Genomic DNA, 19769 nt, shown 5'->3' with positions numbered 1-19769 from the left:
AAAGTGTAGATGGAGTGGATGATTTGCGTAATGGAAAGAGAGCACGAGCAAACGCAAGAACAAACAACGGAGAGAATGACCAAAGAGAACAAAAGATAAGACGACAAAGCAAAAAAAAAGTGAAACATTTGGAACACTGGCAAAACAACTTGAACACTAAAATGTTAACGTCATGTAGAGTCTGATGCAGGATCTGGTTTCAATCCATACAGAGTTAGGCAAACAGAAGTATAGTTGACTCTCTCCAAATTTAAACTTTTCACCCTCTGAAAATTGGGCCCATGCCAAATACTCAATTAAATTTCATGATATGCTGGGCCCATCTCTAGGTCACCATTGGCCATCAGCTGCAAATAAAGACCAGACTGCTGTGACACCTTGGCAGCAGAGCATGGAACACAGCAAATTCAGCAAAAAGCAAACAGTGATCTTTTGGGGTTAACACATTTGCTGATCACTCATATCCAGATATACAATTTTTTAACCTTTTAGATTTATAGGCTCAATGTATTAAGCGCAGGATGTTGAAAAACCTCAAAGCATTTCACATATCAGAACAGGAGTGGATGATTCATCCCCAAGCCTATTTTACTATTCAATAAAACCATGCATTTAAACTCCATTTAATCATCATACTTGATGGATATTCCTCAATACCATTGCATAACAAACAGTATCACGTTTTGAACATATTCAATCAACTCCCCAGGATGTCTTGTCATTTGGAGGAGCTTCAAAAAGGGTCTCTGATTTTACTTCTAAATGGCCCAATTCAAATTTAAATGGTGCGTTTCCTGATCTTGATTTTCCAGAGAGAATTATTTCATAATATTAATTTTTTTGGATCTTATTAAAACGTTAAACACCACAATCTGATCGCTCTTCAATCTACTACACTCAGGGATATAGAAGCCAAGCTTACGTGACCTCTAATAATTAAACCCTTGACAGGCCTGGTATCATTCAATGTTCCTGAATATTATTGACAATGGTTTGATATAGTTATTGATAGAAGACGTAGACAGCTGGTAGAATTCCAAAGTTATAACTTGGAGATCGAAACACACCAAGCAGCTTATAAATCATGTATGTGCAACCAAATTGACAGTCTAGCCAGCATCAGTTTGTTTTGGTGACTGCTCAGTTACCCAAGAGTCAGAAGGCTGTGGGTTAAAATCACAGTCCCTGATTCAAGTGTATAATCCAGGCTGTCACTGCAATGTAGCATTGTTGCCCTGCAGACAAGATGTTCAATCCCGATTTGCTTGTTCCAAGAAACGAAACTCTGGCCAACATTCTTCCCTCAACCACTAAGTGGATATTCATCTCATCTCTGTGCATGCAAAAAGGGTTTCTCTGCTTATCTACAAACCGATCTTATTAAAGTCTGAACAGTACTTTTCAGATATTGTTAAGAAACAAGTGGATGCTATTTAGGACAAGATTTTCCTTTCTTTCTTAAGTAGACATTGCTAATGTGACCTTTGTCATATTTTCCAATGGTTCCACCTCAAAACTTTATAGGTAAAAGAGGAGAAAACAACAATACGCATCAAGGAAGGAGGAAGCCAACCCTTGTAAGCACACAGATTTGACTGGAGTTAGCCAAGGCATTCAGACCCTCATGGCAACTCCAACACAGTTAGGGGCAGGAAACCAATTTTATAAAGCGGTAGGAATGGAGGAACTGAGAGCACGGCGATAAATTCATTTTCTACCTATCACTCACACCTCACCCCATTCCAAAAAAAAAATCAGATGGAAAGAGAGCACCGAATTATAATGCAGGCATACATTCACAAAAATGCATTTATGTCTGGTCGGCATGGACAGGTTGGACCGAAGGGTCTGTTTCCATGCTGTACATCTCTATGACTCTAAGTGAAACAGAGAAGCTGGAGATGAGGGGGGTGGGGGGTGTGGATCTATATGATCCTCCCTTTCTATCTTGAATTGCTCCATTTCACTGTAATCGTTTCCTCAGTCAAATGAAACCCATTCCCAGACCTGAGTTATCCGCTTTCCCTCAGTCTACATGGGCTTCCCCTGACAATTACTGAGCAAACCCTCAGGACTGACAGTGGACCAAAGCCCAGAAGACTTGGAAGAATAGGCCCAACTAAAAATGAACAATCTGCTGGGCTAATGTTTCCTTAACCTTCTAACGGACCCACCTTCAATCCCCAGGCTGTGTGCATGTGACATGCCCACTTTCTGAACTGCAAGGTGACAGATCCCTGGCCTCAAGTAACAACAAGCACCTGACTGACTGCGACTAACCCCTGTTTAACGTGATCCAATGAGCCTGCGGCACTGGTGTGTGTAGTTCACCTTCACTCGACTAAGAACTGGTCTACATGAACTTCCACACATAACCATTTGCTTAAATCATGAACAGTGTATTTGCTGAGTAAACAACTGGCACATACTGCAAGTGGATCATTAATTTATCAGAGTGTCCATACAGCAATGTGCCTATCCTCTTAACTGTTCAATGATGTCAAATGTGACAAACTGCCTATTTCTCCATCGGTATGAAAAAGAAAAGCCACAGACGCTCACAGCCTTCAAGTAAATACAAGGTGACTGATCTGGAGGAAATGAAACCAAAAGCCATAAGACATCCCATGGATCCTGTAGACACTTGTGTTTGTGAGTGTGTGTGGTTAGGTGTGTGAACATGTGTGTGTGTGAGAATGAGTGTGTGAGTGAGCATATGTGAGAATGTGTGAGAATGTGTGAGAATGTGTGAGAATGTGTGAGAATGTGTGAGAATGAATGTGGTCACGAATAAATCCAATATTGAATACAGGAGAGACCTGCACCCAGACAGTGGCTGCTGTAATGTGGAACATGCTAGCACAAAAAATAATTATGGTGAATCACGTTGATATAATTAAAGGGAAGTTAGAGAAACAAATGAGGAAGAACAGAAAAAAGTACACTGCTGGGGATAGATGATGTAGGCTGGGACAAGGTTTGTGTGAAGCACAAACATCTACATAGACAAATATGAGGATTGTATCCAGGAACAAGCCAATCTATATTAAAAAGAAAACCTCTACACCAGTTCCAACTGAGAAGCAAATTAGGATTCCTTCCAGCACACAGTTATCACAGGATAATATAGCATTTGTAAGTTGCATCAATAACAAGTGTAATAAGCTTTTTTGTGCCCTCAGATAGAATGCAAATTGCATAAAGTGAGCTTAAGACCAACTCCAGAGCCTTAAGGTTAAGATAATATTGAAAACATGCTGCACTGTTGAAGGCACTACCCTAAACCAAAGCTCCATTCATTCAAATGCAAAAAGAATCCTAGGGCAAAATTCACAGATTTCCTCTGTCTGAAACAATATGCAGCAAACAACACTACCACCAAATTAGATTTATTTGTTGTTTGTGGGCTCTTCTCTTGCAAATGATTTGTCAAATTTGCTGACACAAAATTAACAACACTTTGAAAAATGAACTTGCAGGTGGTGGTGTCCCCTTGCATCTACTACCCTTATCCTTTCAGACATAATGGTTATGGGTTTGGAAGGTGCTGTCTAAACGTCTTTGGTGAATTTCTAGCTGTGCATTTTGTAGATGGTACACACTGCTGGTACTGATCATCAGTGCAGGAGGGAGTGAATGCTTGTGGATGTGGTGCCAAACAAGCATTTGTCCTGGACGGTGTCAAACTTCAAATGTTTTTGGAGCTGCATTATCCAGGCAAGTGGGGAACATTCCATCACACTCCTGACTTGTGCGTTGTGAATGGTGGACAGGCTTTAGGGAGTTAGATGGCGAGTTACTCATCACAGTATGCCCAGCCTCTCACCACCTCTTGTAGCCACTGTTTATTGCTAAGTCCCAATTGAGTTTCTGGTCAAATGGTAATCCCCAGGATGTTGACAGTGGGGTATTTAGTGATATTTACACCGCTGAATGTCAAGAGGCAGTGGTAAGATGGTCATGTTTGTGGCAGAATGCTACTTGCCACTTGTCAGCCTGAGCCTGGATATTGTCCAGATCTTGCAGCATTTGAACATGTGATTTCTCAGACACTGAGGCAGTCAAAATGATGCTGAACATTGCGCAATCAGCAGCAAACATCCCCACTTCTAACCTTATGGTGGAGGGAAGGTCATTGATGAAGCAGTTGAAGATGGTTCGGCCTTGCCAGCTACACTCATTACTTAAAGCACAGAACAATGTGTTTTGGAGCACGGTAAATGGAAGTCTTTTTCCTTTTCAACAAAAAAAAAGGATCAAGAACATGTTGTACTGGACTCCTCTTGCTGAAATCACTGGATGTAAACAAATCATAGTGGCATGACCACCAACAGTTCACATAGGTAAACAATAAATGATTGGCTGGTGACCGTAAATACTACTTAACTGTTCCCTTCAACAGGATTTCAACTTGAAAACAAAAAAGTCCATAATTTTTCACACACAGTTCAAAGACCCTGTGAAAACAAATTGAAACATAGGAACACATTCGTATACACACACACAAATCACATGTCTTGGCCTTCTTTGAATTCAATCCTCCAACTCAAATGTTTGGCCTTGATGGTCAAAGCACTTAGTGAAGTCGGTGAACTATGCACATCAGAATGCAATTTACAGTGTGCAATGAGTACCAAATCCAGAGCAACAATCAATGGTAAATTTAGACCTGGTCTAGGTGGCGAGAGTTGGGATAGGGGGAGGTGGCATGAGGAGTAAAGTGGTATCAAAGCCTGGTGGATCCTGGGGTATGCATCCAGCTTATGACAATGCTCTCAGCAAGTATTTAAGATAAAGAGCAAACAATACATAATCTCCCAAGCTTTGTGAGCACACAATGCACTGAACAACATGGCAATAGGCATTCACTGGTTGATTGGGAAAGGGAGTTCATTCTAGTTACCTATAGCAATGAAGACAGCAGTCATCAGGAATGCAACAGACAACTAGAGTGCTACTATTCTGTTAAAGAATTTTGGAGTGCAGTATGTACATTGACACATGAAATCACATAATTGTGCATAGGTGATGATGATTGAAGGTCAGATGATTGATCAAATTAGAAAGAACAACAGAGAATAAGTCTAAGTCAGCTCGCTGAGCTCGAAGGTTTGTTTTCAATGTTTCACCATACTAGGTAACATCATGGGTGGCACAGTGGTTAGCACTGCTGCCTCACAGCGCCTGAGACCTGGGTTCAATTCCCGCCTCAGGTGACTGACTGTGTGGAGTTTGCACGTTCTCCCTGTGTCTGCGTGGGTTTCCTCCGGGTACTCCGGTTTCCTCCCACAGTCCAAAGGTGTGCAGGTCAGGTGAATTGGCCATGCTAAATTGCCCGTAGTGTTAGGTAAGGGGTAAATGTAGGGGCATGGGTGGGTTGCGCTTCGGCGGGTCAGTGTGGACTTGTTGGGCCGAAGGGCCTGTTTCCACGCTGTAATGTAATCTAATCTAATCATCAGTGTCTCTGGTGAAACACTGGTGGCATGTCCCGCCTCTCTATTTATAGGTCTTGGTTTCTTAAGGTGGGTGATGTCATTTCCGGTTCTATTTTTTTTCCAAGGGAAGGTAGATAAGATCTAAATCGATGTGCTTATTGATGGAGTTCTGGTTAGAATGCCACGCCTCTAAGAATTCTCGTGCGTGTCCTTGTCTCGCCTGTCCACGGATGTGTGTGTTGTCCCAGTCAAAGTGGCGTCTTTCTTTGTCTGTAATGTACGAAATTAGAGAGAGAGAGTCTTTTGGTGGCCAGTTGGTGGTCATGTATCCTGGTGGCAAGTTTCCTGCTAGTTTGTCCAATGTGATGATTTTTATAGTTCTTGCATGGTATCATGTAAATGACTTTAGTTTTGGTGGTGGTATCTAATGGATCCTTTAGGTTCCTTAGTTGCTGTTTAAGTGTGTTGGTAGGTTTGTGGGCTACCATGAGGCCGAGTGGTCTGATTAGTCTGGAAGACATTTCTGATATCTCTTTGAAGAAAAATATCTATACATTTTCAAGAAAAATGGGCACCCAATAAACACAATCCATCAATTCCTCAGAAACAAACCCAAACAAGCAGACAACGCAACCAAAAGCTATAGCAACATTATCTTATATCAAAGGCATATCAGAAATGACTTCCAGAATACTCAGACACCTTGGCATCATGGTATCCCACAAATCTAGCAACACACTTAAATAGCGACTAAGGAACCTAAAGAATCCATTAGATACCACCAGCAAAACTAATGCCATTTACAAGATACCATGCAGGAACTGTTTAAAAAAAACTACAACTGGACAAGCTACCAGGAAACTTGCCACCAGGATACATGAACACCAACTGGCCACCAAATGACATGACCCACTATCACTAGTTTCCCTACATACAGACAAAGAAGGACATCACTTTGACTGGGACAACACACACATCCTAGGAGAGGCGAAACAAAGACATGCTCAAGAATTCTTGGAGGCATGGCATTCTAACCAGACTCCATCAATAAATACATCAACTTAAATCCTATCTGCCTTCCCTTGGAAAAATGATATCACCCAACTTATGAAACCAAGACCTATGAACAAAGAGTTGGGACATACCACCAGCACTGCACCAGAGACTCTCACTGATTAAGTTACCTAGTATGGTGACAAAACATTTGAAAACAATCCTTCAAGCTCAGCGAGCTAACTTACAGACTTATCAACCTGAGCTACAAATCTTCTCAAAAATCACTAATAGAAGAGAATGATTAAAAGGAGAAGTCAACACTATGAGAAGTTAGAACATACGAAAAGTTGAGCACATTTAGGAGGAAGAAAAAGGTGACTTTACACCCAAGTCCCAAAAGTTATCCACCACTGGGAAATTTTCCTCATTGTGTTTAGGTCTGTATTAGATTTGTTGCTAGAGTATGATTGCTATAGTTTGTCAACCTTTGTATGATGCAACCACAAGACTGACAGAAGGTGAAGTAAGTGGACCATAGAAGTTGCAAGGCATGAAAATCTATGGTAAAACGTATTGCCTAATGTTGAACCAAAATCAGCTTCATAAAAACATCTTTATGGCAGCTTGGCTCAGTTGAAAATGCTTTTGCCTCTAAATCAATGTGGGCTTGAGACCCACTCCAGCACTTGAACTCATATAGGTTAAGGATATGCTTGGGGTATCATTCCAGAAACTGCGAGCTGGCTTCTGCCCAGCTTTCAGATATTTGTAGAAACTCTTACTATCTGGTTTTTACATTTCTAGCAAGCTTCTCCTCATACTCTTAACTTCTCCCTCCTTTTAAGTGTTTGGATCAATCACATGACCTTCCACTCACTCACACGCAATTACATGGATTTTCCTTAACCTCTAGATAACCAAAGATGGTGGGTCTTTCCCTTTCAATTATTTCTTATAGTAGGAATGTACTTATTCAGAGTACTCTTGAAATATCCCCTTAAATGTCAGCCACTCATTTCCTCCTTATCCATATCCTAGCCTAGTATCCCAGTCGAAACAAGAGGCTCTAGTCTTAAAGATATAACTTATTGCAATGAAGCAATTAAGTACAGGCTACATTCCTAAGGTATGACATTGTTCCATCGTTTCCCAAGACTGTACAAATCAGGAGATTGCTGGAGGTTTCACAAAGTTCTACACAACAACTTTCAGAATGATTGCTTTACACAACATGCCATGCAAGCTCTTAAATAAAGTCAGTCATTTGCGACATAATGAAACTTAAGCATCATCTTTATCTGAGAGGCTAAAGTCACTCAATAAATTGCCTCAGGATATAGAGACGTAATTCAGTTGTTTCAAAGTTGCACAATGCATCTTTTTGAACAAATATATATTTAGTTCATCAAAAGCACTTGCATCTCAGGAAGAAAAAGGTAGCGTTCATTAGAATTCTAAGTCATTTACCCTTGTTAGACACAAGGTACGTTTATGTGCAAGGACCCAGGTTTAAAAACAAAAGCAGTGGGTTTTGGTCTTGTGTCTTCTTGAATTATTCAGAGGTAAGTCTATAGTTCCCCATGGCTTTCCCTAAAGCAATGCCTCAGATAGAATCACCTGGTCAATCATGCCTCTTTTGCCCTACATCATAAATTGTTGTAATCATTTGAAACTTGGCATTCTTGCATTTGTTCTGACGACAAAAAGAAAACTTCAACAACATTTACAGCAATTTTCAAAAGCCTATATGAGCAAGAAATTGTTGGAATTATAGGTGCTTCTTTAGAGAAGCTCAGAAATAATGCTGACATGGTACAGCATCATCATTGGTTGGAGAACAGAATTACAGTGCAATAATTTAACATTAGCAATTTTCATCATGGAAGTGGCCATAATAATTTGTAATAAAAAAGCTTAGACATCAAACTTGCACAGATGAAAATAAAACATACACATTCACTGAATGTTATTCCAGATTTAATTGGAATAAATCAGAGTTATGACAAGCAGAAAATATGATGCAGCATGGCCAATGGTGAAACGGAAGTGATCATAAGCCTGTGGTAGTGGTTTTAACCCAGGATATTGAACTTGTTTGAAGATCTGCTGGATGGTTTTACTGACAGCTGATTAATTCAGCTTCAAGTACCTACACATTATCTACTGAAATCTCAGCATCAATGCTAAAATTTGCAATGCAATATTTCAGGAATAGGTCCCTCATCTTATGGTTCAGGTCCCATTAATCTACTGCAAAGAGAAGCTCATGATATTCTAAACCGTCATTTACACATTAAACATTAAAAGGACTGTTGAAGGGGATTTGGAGCTTTAATGCAGGTCAGGTGTATCATCCCACAACAGTTATTTCAGCACAGCTTCAACAGTTCACTACATATTGACAAGGTAAATAGCAACAGACTCCCTCAGCGCATCACTCCACTCATCAGCTACAGTCTTCAAAGACACTTGCTCCATACTTAATCATTCCACTGACTGATGTGCCCATGGAAAAAGTAAATAATGTTCTATAGGGCCCCACCACACAGATTTACAAAATTTTTAAAAGAATGAACTTCTATTTGTACACAACCTTTCAAAAACATCCCAAAGTGATGTGCAGTCACGAACTACTATGCAGTTTAGTCATGGTTGTAATATAGAGGTAATGATGGTATCTCTCAGGATTCTGGATCGAAAAGAAATGCTGCATTAGAATAGAACCATCCTTTTGCAGGAGATTTTAAACCAAGGACCTGTCTATCTCTCAAGATGAGACAAAATGATCCGGCAGCACTATTGGAGGAGTAGGAACAGAGGAGATATCTATCCATAGTGACTTTATCACCATGCAGCCCGCAAACCAAAAATCACTTGTAAAATAAAACAGATCATTATTGATTTCTGTGGGCAGATAGAGGGTGTTGCAATTTCCAAGATTACAACTGCAAAGATGCTTCAAAAAAACTTATTGTCAGTCCCTAGCTGCCCTTGAGAAGGTGCTGGAACGCCGTCTTCTCGAATTGCTGCAGCCCACCTGCAGTGGTTGACCCACAGTGCCCTGAGGGAGGGAATTCAAGGATTTTGACTCAAATGAAGGAAAGGCAATATATTTCCAAGTCAGGACGGTGAGTATTTTGGAGGGGAACTTGAAGGTGATGGTATGCCCATATATCTGCTGCCCTTGCCCTTCTAGATGGAAGTGGTTGTGGATTTGGAAGGTGCGGTCTGAGGATTTTGGATGAATTTCTGCAGTGCATTTGCATATAGTACAGTGCTGTTACTGTGCATCAATGGTAGAGGGAGTAGATGTTTGTCTGTGTGGTGCCAATCGAGTGGGTTGCTTTGTCCTGGATGGTGGAACTTCTGGAGTGTTGTTGGAACAACACTCATCCAGGAAAGTGGGGAGTATTTCATCATACACCTGACTTATGCCTTGCAAATGTTAGTCTTTGGGGAGTTATTTGCTGCATATTCCTAGCCTTTGACCTGCTCTTCTAGCCAGTGTTCATGTGGTGAGTCCAGTTGAATTTCTGGTTAATGGTAACCCACAGAATATTGATCGTGGGGTCTCAGTGATGGTAAAGCCATTGAATCTTATGGGGAGATGGTTAAATCATCTCCGATTGGGGACGGTCACAGTCTGGCATGTGGTGCGAACATTGCTTGCCACTTGCCCAAGCCTGAATAATGTCCAGATCTTGTTGCATTTGAACACAGACTTCTTCAGTTTCTGAGGAGTCACAAATGGTGCTGAACATTATGCAATCATCAGTGAAACACCCCCACATCTGACCTTATGATGGAGGAAGATCATTGAAGCAGCAGCTGTAGATGGTTGGGCCTAGGACACTACGCTGAGGAACTCCTGCAGAGTTGTCCTGGTGCTGAAATGGCTGACCTCCATCAACCACGATCATCCTCTCCAATGTGCCATGTATGATTCTAACAAGCAGAGCATTTGCCCATTGATTCCAGTTTTGCTCAGGCTCCATGATGCCACACTCCGTCGAATGCAGGCTTGATGTAAAAGGCTGTCACTCTCACCTTCCCTCTGGAATTCAGCTCATTTGCCCACATTTAAACCAAGGCTGTAATAACATTAGGAGCTGAGTGGCCCTGGTGGAACCCAAGCTGGGCAGCACTGAACAGGTTATTGCTGAGCAGGTGCTGCTTGATATCACTATTGATCATACCTTTCATCACTTTACTGATGATTGAAAGTAAACTGAGGCAGTAATTGACAGGGTTGGATTTGTCCTGCTTTTTATGTATGGGACATAACTAGGCAATTTTCTACATTGTCAGGTAGTTGCCAGTGTTGTAGCTATACTGGAAGAACTTGGCTAGGGGAGCGGCAAGTTCTGCAGCACAAGTCTTCAGTGCAGTTTTTGGAATCTTGTCAGGGCCTTCGCAGCAATGTGTCTCCAACTATTTCTTGATACCATGTGAATCAAATTAACTGAAGATTGGTATTTATGAATGTTGAGGACCAGTACAGAAGGCAGAGATGGATGATCCAGTAATATTTGGAAGTTAATGGTTGCATCCGTATTCTCAAACAAGAACAGGGCCTATCAATGTTGCAGTCAGAGTCCCACAGCATGGAAGCAGACCTACTAGTCCATGCTGACCACATTCCCAAACCAAACTAGTCCCACTTGCCTGCATTTGGCCCATATCCCTCCAAACCTTTCCTATTCATTAACTTATGCAAATTCCAAATGTCTTCTAAATGTTGTAAATGTACCTACATCCATCACTTTCTCTGGCAGTTCATTCCACACACAAACCACTGTATAAAAAAAGTTGCCTCTCATGTCCTTTTTAAAATCCTTCTCCTCTCACCTTAAAGGTATGGCCCCTAGTTTTGAACTCCCCCAACCGAGAGAAAAGATCCTTGCTATTCATCCTGTCTACGCCCATCAAGATTTTATAAACCTCAATAAAAGGTCACCTCTCAACCTCCTACACTCCAGCGTAAAAGTCCCAGGCTATCTTTATAACTCAAACCTTTCATTTGAGGCAACATTCTGGTAAAGCTTTTCTGAACCCTCTCCAATTTAATAATCCTCATCGAAATCGTTAATACAAAATGACAAACAGAAGAGACCCAGTACTAATCTCTGTAGAACACTGCTGGTCACAGGCCTCCTAAAAACAACCCTCCATCGCCAGCCTGTGTCTCCTAAGATCAAACCAATTTTGTATATAGTTGACAAGCTCTCCCTTAAGCCCATGTGATCTAACTTTACTAATTAGTCTACTTTATCAAAGGCTTTACTAACATCAATGTCTACCATTCTGCCCTCAATCTTTTTGGTTACCTCCTCAAAAACCTCAAACAGGTTTATGAGACACGATTTCTCTCACACAGCCATGCTGACAATCCTTAACTAGTCCTTGCCTCTCCAAACGCAAATAAATCCTATCTTTCAGAATCACCTCCAGCAACTTATCCACCACTGATGCCACACTCAGATGTCTATAGTTTCTAGGCTTCTCCTTACAGCCTAATTAAGGCACAACATTAACCTTCAGTCCTCCAGCACCTCACCCGTGGTTATAGATGATACAAATATCTCTGGTAGAGGTCCTGCAATTTTTTCTCCAGCGTCCCATGACATCCTGAGATAACTTGATCAGACCCGGATCTATACACCTTTATGTTTTCTAAGACCTCCAGCACTACTTCTTCTGTAATGTGAACTGTTTACAAAACATTAATATTTACTTCAGAGTTCTTTATCCTCCATTTCTTCCTCCACAGTAAAAACTGAAGCAAAATCTCCTGAGGTACAACACATAGATGACCTCATTGATCTTTAAGGGATCCTATTCTCATTCTAGTTGTTCTTAATGTACTTGTTTAAGGATAAGTCAAAGAGATTCTACATTTCTGCCAAGTTTATCTCATATCCCCCTTATGCCCTCATGACTTCCTGCCAAAGAATGCCCAGCACTCAAGCTTGAAGGTCAATCTACTTTACAGAGATTAGCAGATTGAATGCAGGCGGAAACAAAAAAAAAAGAAAATTCAAGTTTTGGGAGAGAGTCTTTGCTTCTACAATCAAAAAAGGAATCTCTCTCTCCTTACCTTGTCTGGGCATATACGTGATACAGTCACAAACCAATGTGTTTGAGTCTTAACTGCCCTTTGAAGTGGCTTCAAGCAATTTGGTTGCATTGAATTTCTACAAACAACTAGGATCCAAGGTTGCTATGGGAAGCAAGGAATGAGACTGCTGCACCTCTGGCAATGATCTTTGCATCCTCACTCTCCACGAGAGTAGTGCCAGATGATTAGAGGGAGGCGAATATTGTTTCTCTGTTCAAGAAAGGGAATAAGGAAATCCCTGGAAATTACAGACCACTCGGTCAGTCTTACATCTGTGGTAAGCAAGATACTGGAAAGGATTCTGAGAGACAAGATTTATGACTATTTGGAAAAACAGTTTGATTAAAGTTAGTCAGCATGGCTTTGTGAATGGCTGAGGTAAAAACAATGATGCAGATGCTGGAAACCAGATTCTGGATTAGTGGTGCTAGAAGAGCACAGCAGTTCAGGCAGCATACAAGGCAAAAGCCCTCGATTTCGCTGCTCCTTGGATGCTGCCTGAACTGCTGTGCTCTTCCAGCACCACTAATCCAGAATTTGTGAATGGCTGGTCATGCATCACAAGCCTTGTTGAGTTCTTTGAGGATGCGATGAGACAAGTTGACAAAGGTCAAACAGTGGATAGGGTGTTTATGGATTTCAGTAAGGCATTTGATAAGGTTGCCCAAGGTAGGGTCATTCAGAAAGTTTGGAGGTATGGGATACAGGGAAATTTGGCTATCTGGATACAGAATTGGCTGGTCGAAAGAAAACAGCGAGCGGTACTGGATGGAAAGTGACTAGTGGAGATCAGTGACTAGTGGTGCCCCGCAGGGATCTGTTCTTGGGCCTCTGCTCTTTGGAGTTTTTATAAATGACTTGGATTGAAAGAAGTGGAAGGTGGGTTAGTAAGTTTGCCGATGACACAAAAATTGTAGGTAGTGTCGAGGGCTGTTGCAGGCTACAATAAGACATTGACAGGATGCAGAGCTGGGCTGAGAAGTGGCAGATCGAGTTCAACCTGGATAAATGCAAAGTGATTGATTTTGGAAGGTCAAATTTGAATGATGAATATAGGGTTAAAGACAGGATTCTTGGCAGTGTGGAGGAACAGCAGGATCTTAGAGTCCACATACATAGATCCCCCAAACTTAACAACATTATCAATTTGGGTGGCAAGGTGTATGGTGTTTTGGCCTTCATTAACAGGGGATTGAGTTTAAGAGTCGTGAGGTTTTGCTGCAGCTCTATAAAGCCCTGGTTCGACCACACTTGGAATATTGCATCCAATTCTGGTCGCCTCATTATAGGAAGGATGTAGATGCCTCAGAGAGGGTACAGAGGAGATTTGCCAGGCTGCTGCCTGGATTGGAGAGCTTGTCTTATGAAGAGTGTTTGAGTGAGCTTGTGCTTTTCAACTGGAAAGAAGAAGAGAAGTACCTGATAGAAGTGTACAAGATAATGCAAAGCATAAGACCATAAGAAATAGGAGTGGAAGTAAGGCCATTCAGTCCATCAAGTTCACTCCGCCATTCAATCATGGCTGATGGGCATTTCAACGCCATTTACCTGCACTCTCCCCTTATCACTCAATTGCTTGCGAGATTAAGAATTTATCAAAACTGACCCTGCCCGTGTTTATGCTCCACATGAATCACCTCCCACTCTCTTTCATGCAACCCTACCGGAAGGCTCCTCTTATTCCTTTCTCCCACGAGTTCATGAAGTTGTCGCTGAAATTTACACTGAGCAACTCACTAGATCTAATGGCAACAAGTTCCATATGCTAATCACCGACTGAGTAAATTTGGGTGTTCTGATTCCCCTGTGGTCCCTAACTTTGGTCTTCCCCACAAGCGTTGAACAGTTATAATCAGGAAAAACCAATTTTAAACTACAAATTGGTGATAGTGGAAAACTGAGAATTATGCTCAAGGGGAGATGATGGTGTAATGGTAATATCAGTTAACAGATTAGTAATCCAAAACCCCAAGCCAACGTCTCAGAAACATAGGTTATATCCCACTATGGTAGATGACGACATTTGAAAATAATCTGGAATAAAAAGCTCATCTAATGGTGACCAATCATTGCTGAACTGTCATCTGGTTCAGTAACATCCTTACATGGTCTGACCTACATGTGACTCCATTCACTCTTAACCACCCACTGGATAATTAGAGATGAACAATAAATGTTGGCCCAGCCAGTGATGCTCACATCCCATGAAGAATATTTTTAAAAATTGAATTTATATTTATACAGCATCTTTAATGTAATAATACATCTCAAGATGCTTTACAGGAACATCATTTAGGGAGAAGGAAAGACAGAAGGAAATATTAGGTAATGTGACCAAAATAACGAAAGCAAGGTAGACAGAGGGGAGAGGTGTAGGGAAGGAACCCTAGAGCTTAGGGTCCAGGTAAGAATGTGGCCACCGATAATGATGAACCAAAGTTGCCCAAAACACCTTGGGTCACAGTGTACGGCATCACATCCCATTAAAGCAAACAGTCACTGGTCTGTGGGTATCATGTAAGGATGGTGACATAACCATCCATGAAATAAGAGTTTCCAGCTTCTAGCAGGCATTGAGATGCAAACTATAGAAACTAAACAAAAAAAAAAATTGACGTAACTCACCATACAAAGAAACACTCCCTGATGGTCTCTTCCTTCTGAACCAAGCACCAATTCTCTGGTACCCTTCTCAGAATCACTCCATGAATGGCCATGTACAATAGGGTGGCAACAAAATGTGTGTCACCTAGCACTCATGGATATTATCACAGCTATGCTTCATTGCACTCACACCGTGTCCGTATATTCTTGCATACCAGCCAGGAGTTATTAGGTTGCGATCAGAAATGGAAATTCTGTCTCAACGCAAACTCTATAGACATTCGTGACAAAATTCAGCACAGTGCATGTGTGGGGTCTTTGAAAGAGCTGGTGCTGCCTGAACTGCTGTGCTTTTCCAGCACAACTCTAATCTTTGGAAGAGCTATCCAATTAACCACTTGGCTCATGCAGCAACTCCAAACTGTTTACCAAAGCTCACTCATCTGGTTAGGTCTTCTCTACAGCCTTCTCTGCCTGAACTAAAACAGGGAATATGTGGCAAATCCCTCTGGTGTCTTCTCTTCCTCTGAGAGCATACCAAAGTTCAAATCCTAACACAAATGCTTGAAAACCTCAATCAAGCACTGACCCTCAAACTTCACCTGACTTTCTTAGCTCCCCGTCTTCTCTGATCTTCTTTGCCTCTAGACCAATCTCCACTATTTCAGCTCTCAATGCTACACACATTTGCTATCTCAGAAGTAAAATATTACATAGAATATAAAACACAGAACATGACAGCGCAGTACAGGCCCTTCGGCCCTCAATGTTGCATTGTCCTGTGAAACCAAATCTGAAGCCCATCTAATCTACACTATTCCATTCTCATTCATATGCCTGTCCAATAACCATTTAAATGTCCATAAAGTTGGCAAGCCTACAACTGTTACACGCAATGCATTCCACACCCCTAATACTGAGTAAAGGAACTACCTCTGACATCTGTCCTATATCTATCGTCCCTCAATTTGAAGCTATGCCCCCTCATGCTAGCCATCACCATCCTAAGAAAAAGGCCTTAACCATCAACCCGATCTAACCCTCTGACTATCTGATATGTCTCAATTAACTTACCTCTCAACATTCCTCTAACAAAAACAGCCTCAAGTCCCTCACCTTTTCCTCATAAGACCTTCCCTCCATACTAGGCAACATCCCAGTAAAACTCCTCTGAACCCTTTCCAAAGCTTCTACATCCTTCGTATAAATGCGGTGACCAGAACTGCAAGCAATACTCCAGGTGCAGCCACACCAGAGTTTTGTACAGCTGCAGCATGACCTCATGGTTCCAAAACTCGATCCCTTTATTAATAAAAGCTAACACACCATATGCCTTCTTAACAACCCCATCAACGTGGGTGGCAACTTTCAGGGACACAGATCTCTCTGCTCATCTACACTACCAAGAAGCATACCATTCACCCAGTACTCTGCATTCCTGTTACTCCTTCCAAAGTGAATCACCTCTCACTTTTCTGCAAACTCCATTTGCTACCTCTTAGCCCAGCTCTGCAGCTTACCTAAGTCCCTCTGTAATCTACAACACCCTTCAGCATTATCCACAACTGTACCAACCTTAGTGTTGTCTACAAATTTACTAACCCATTCCTCTAGGTCCTCATCCAGGCCATTTATAAAAATGGCAAATCAGCAGTGGATCCAAAACAGATCCTTGCAGTACAGAGTATATGAACTCCAGGAAGAACATTTCCCATCAACCACCATCCTTCTGTCTTCTTTCAGCTAGCCAATTTCTGATCCAAACCACTCAATCACTCTCAATCCCATGCCTCCATATTTTGTGCAATAGCCTACCAAGCACCTTAATGAAATCCATATACACCACATCAACTGCTTTACCCTCATCCACCTGTTTGGTCACCTTCTCAAAGAACTCACTAACATTTGGAAGGCGCAACCTACCCTTCACAAAACCACATTGACTATCCCTAATCAACTTATTCCTTTTGTGATGATTATAAATCCAATCTCTTATAACCTTTTCCAAAACTTTGCCCACAACAGAAGTAAGGCTCACTGATTCATAATTACCAGAGTTGTCTCTACTCCCCTTCTTGTTTAAGGGAACATTTGCTATCCTCCAGCCTTCTGGTACTATTCCTGTAGACAACAACGATGAAGATCAAAGCCAAAGGCTCAGCAATCTCCTCCCTACCTTCCCAAAGAAACCTAGGATAAATCCCATCCAGCCCAGGGATGCATTCAGTATCTATTTTCACACATTCCAGAATTTGTAACACCTCCTCAATCCCATCTAGTCTGGTAGCCTGTTTCGCAGAATTCTCCACAACAACATCGTCTTTTTCCAGTGTGAATCTTCATTTAGCGCTTCCCCTATCTCCTCTGATTCCACGCACAACTTCCCACTACTGTCCTTGACTGGCCCTAATCTTACTCTAGTCATTTTTTTTGGTCCAACTCGTCCATGCCGACCAGATGTCCTAACCTAATCATTGAATATTTAAATCACTGAGATCAAGACTATCCATTCAGTTACCTCTGCGGTCTCACTTTAAACGAGCTGAAGGTTTCTACCTCAAAACACCAAACAGTGATTAAATAGACAAATGTGTTTGGAAAATAAAAACAACACATACACATGCAATTTTTGCATCTCCAAGATCAAACCTTTAAATACACGAGGTATTACTTAAAGCACAAATCCGTGCTCAGATCACCAAAACCAAACCTTGTGATTTTGACCCCATTAACCTACCATTAAATACTATCCAGACTACACTGGAACCCAAAGCGATTTCCCCACACGTCAGTTCATAATGGTCACAAAGTTATCAGTAATATTGGACTGCACCGCACAATCTCACATTACCCACCTTGATTAGTCGGCCTTTATTTTAAGCAAGATTAAACACATAGTACATCCCTCCCCCTGCTTTGTTGTCGAACATTAATCTTCTTCGAGAGCCGTTGGATTTGATGCGCTCGTTTCTGTTTTGTTTTCAATTTAGCGTCTAGGCCAAAGTCCCCTTTCTCAACCTAAATGTCGGTACTTCCTTTCAAAAACTAAACTTAAGAGGAGAGGAAAAACATTCACTTATCGCCGTTAAAATAAGATCCACTTAACGTGATCTGTCCACGGGAAAGGGGAATCCCAGTCAGAACAAATACAATGTAACAGACACACTGTAGCGACTAAACAATGTATCCATTTCAATATAAAGCAACGTACATGAGACTAATCACTACTTACAGATCGCAACGTTTTCCACGGGGTATTAAAATGGGTTTAGCAGCTCGCTTCCACGCCTCAAGAGGAACATATCTCTTGCCTGCCTGTCTCTTTCTCGCTCGGGAGCTTTATGGATTCGTACGGGGTCAGCAAATCACCTGACTGCAGGCTCCTTTCACACAGACTCAGCACAGAAGCAGTTTCCTGCTGAACGGGCCCTTCCTTCCCTCCCCTCCCCAGACCAAACTTTTGGCACTGTCTCCAAAATGCACAGCTAAATTGCCGACGAAACGGTCAATGCAATAAACTAAAATGACTCGCTGAATTTATGCAACACAAAAGGAAGTCGTTCGGCCCATCATTGCTAATATTAGCTCTTTCGATGAGCGACTTAGTTTCATTTCCCCCGCTGCCTCCCATTCACACATGGCTTTGATTTTATTCCTTTCTAAATAAATGTACGTTAAAAACAAACGGGATCGTTCGCTCAATTTATTGGTTGACTGGTCTGTAATGCAGTTTAACACCAATATTGTGGGTTCAATCCCTGCACTATCTTAAGTTACCATGAACGACTCTCTTCAACCCAGGTGACCTTCAAGTACATTACATTAATGAAATGTACAAAAATCACTTTTTACTATGTCGAAGTATCTGAACAGCTTGACAGTAAATTAAATTATACCTTGACAAGTCATAGGAAAACCGGCAACCAACTGAGCACAGCAAGCTCCACGAAATTACAACTAGTTAAGTGATATTGGTTGAGAGTTAAAAAAATCACACACCAGGTTATAGTCCAACAGATTTAATTGGACTATAACCTGTTGCTGTGTGATTTTTAACTTTGTACACCCCAGTCCAACACCAGCATCTCCGAATCTTGGTTGAGAGATACCTCGTGGCCCAGGACACCAGGGAGAATACCCCTGTTCTTCTTCAAAGAAACATCATGTGCCCACTCATAAGAGGCCAAACAGGTCTTGGGATATAAATTTAACACCTCATTCAAAAGACATCCTTAACCTCCATCGGAGAAAAATGAACAGGAAGTAAAGGGGTGGAAGGAGGCGCATGTGGAGCATTAACACTGACACAGATAAAATGAGCAGATGACCTGTTTTTTTAAGACATATATATGCATAAGAATGTCAGTAGTCTAAGGGTTAATCATTACCATTTAGTCAATGTTTTGAAGAGTGGCTTGTAACTGAATTTGACTAAATTTGGGTGGCTCATGGACAGTGTAAATAAAAATATACTTTAAAAAGAGCAGTTTGGAAAGGGAAGTAATGTGGATATAACCATGAGCTCACACTTTGGCAATAGAATGCATTGTTGTCATATTTATAAGTTCAAATCACCAAAATTAAAATTGATTTTCTTGTAGTTTTCTACCTACTGT

The 19769-nt window shown here is 41.4% G+C and overlaps 1 protein-coding gene across 1 annotated transcript in view; it reads right to left on the bottom strand.

Moving 5' to 3' along the window:
* Positions 1-19384, bottom strand: part of tpra1 (transmembrane protein, adipocyte asscociated 1) — a 73489-nt gene extending 54105 nt beyond the window's left edge. The window contains exon 1 of the mRNA XM_043707603.1: positions 19263-19384. The gene's annotated coding sequence lies outside the window, so the exon portion shown is untranslated. The remainder of the gene's footprint in view (positions 1-19262) is intronic.
* Positions 19385-19769: the final 385 nt, after the last annotated feature.

Source organism: Chiloscyllium plagiosum, chromosome 18 (assembly GCF_004010195.1).
Source record: "Chiloscyllium plagiosum isolate BGI_BamShark_2017 chromosome 18, ASM401019v2, whole genome shotgun sequence".
Classification (NCBI taxonomy): Eukaryota; Metazoa; Chordata; class Chondrichthyes; order Orectolobiformes; family Hemiscylliidae; genus Chiloscyllium; species Chiloscyllium plagiosum.
Note: the sequence above shows the minus strand (reverse complement) of the source record. Positions and strands in the feature narration are given on the sequence as shown.